This window comes from Arachis ipaensis, chromosome B7, assembly GCF_059453495.1.
Source record: "Arachis ipaensis isolate K30076 ecotype BB chromosome B7, ASM5945349v1, whole genome shotgun sequence".
In the NCBI taxonomy this organism is placed as follows: Eukaryota; Viridiplantae; Streptophyta; class Magnoliopsida; order Fabales; family Fabaceae; genus Arachis; species Arachis ipaensis.
This window is the reverse complement of record NC_142442.1, coordinates 61,023,908-61,025,073: the sequence shown is the minus strand read 5'-3', so window position 1 is coordinate 61,025,073 and position 1,166 is coordinate 61,023,908. Positions and strand designations below refer to the sequence as shown.

The 1,166-nt window shown below is 40.6% G+C and overlaps 1 non-coding gene across 1 annotated transcript; it reads left to right on the top strand.

Moving 5' to 3' along the window:
• Window positions 1-776: 776 nt before the first annotated feature.
• On the top strand, window positions 777-880 carry LOC148552772 (small nucleolar RNA R71). Its single transcript, XR_015893897.1, has one exon. It is a non-coding gene; the product is annotated as a small nucleolar RNA R71 (small nucleolar RNA).
• The last annotated feature ends 286 nt before the right edge of the window (window positions 881-1,166 follow it).

Genomic DNA, 1,166 nt, shown 5'->3' with positions numbered 1-1,166 from the left:
GCCATGTGAGACGTGTTTATGGCCTTGCATTCTCTTTTTGGGTTCTCTTCTGTATTGCTTGGGAGAGTACTAGGGGGGAGTTCAGTAACTTTCTTACTCAGCAGACCCACCTGTGCCTCCAAATTTCTAATGGAGGACTTTTTTTCAGTCATGAAACTTAGTGTGGTTTTAGATAGATCAGAGACTATGGCTGCTAAGCTAGAGAGACTCTACTCAGAATTCTCTGTCTATTGCTGAGAAGATGATGGAAAAGGCTTGCTATTGCTAAACCTATTTCTTTCACCATTACTGTTGTTGAAGCCTTATTGAGGCCTCTGTTGGTCCTTCCATGAGAGATTTGGATGATTTCTCCATGAAGGATTATAGGTGTTTCCATAGGGTTCTCCCATGTAATTTACCTCTTCCATTGTTGGGTTCTTAGGATCATAAGCTTCTTCTTCAGATGAAGCTTCTTTGGTACTGCCTATTGCTGCTTGCATTCCAGACAGACTCTGAAAAATTATATTGACTTGCTGAGTCAATATTTTGTTCTGAGCCAATATGGCATTCAGAGTATTAATCTCAAGAACTCCTTTCTTCTGATTTGTCCCATTATTCACATGATTCCTTTCAGAAGTGTACATGAATTGGTTATTTACAACCATCTTAATGAGCTCCTAAGCTTCTGCAGCATCTTCTTCAGATGAAGAGATCCTCCAGCAGAGCTGTCCAATGACATCTTGGACAGTTCAGACAGGCCATCATAGAAGATACCTATGACGCTCCATTCTGAAAGCATGTCAGAAGGAGACCTTCTGATCAATTTCTTGTATCTTTCCCATGCTTCATAGAGGGATTCACCTTCCTTTTGTCTGAAGGTCTGGACTTCCACTCTAAGCTTACTCAATTTTTGAGGTGGAAAGAATTTGGCCAGAAAAGTACTGACCAGTATTTTTCCAAGAGTTCAGGCTTTCCTTAGGTTGTAAATCCAACCATATTCTAGCTCTGTCTCTTACAGCAAAGGGAAAAAGCATAAGCATGTAGACCTCGGGATCAACCCCATTGGTCTTGACAGTGTCACAGATTTGCAAAAATTTAGCCAAAAACTGATGAGGATCTTCCAATGGAAGTCCATGAAACTTGCAATTTTGTTGCATCAGAGAAACTAATTGAGGCTTAAGCTCAAT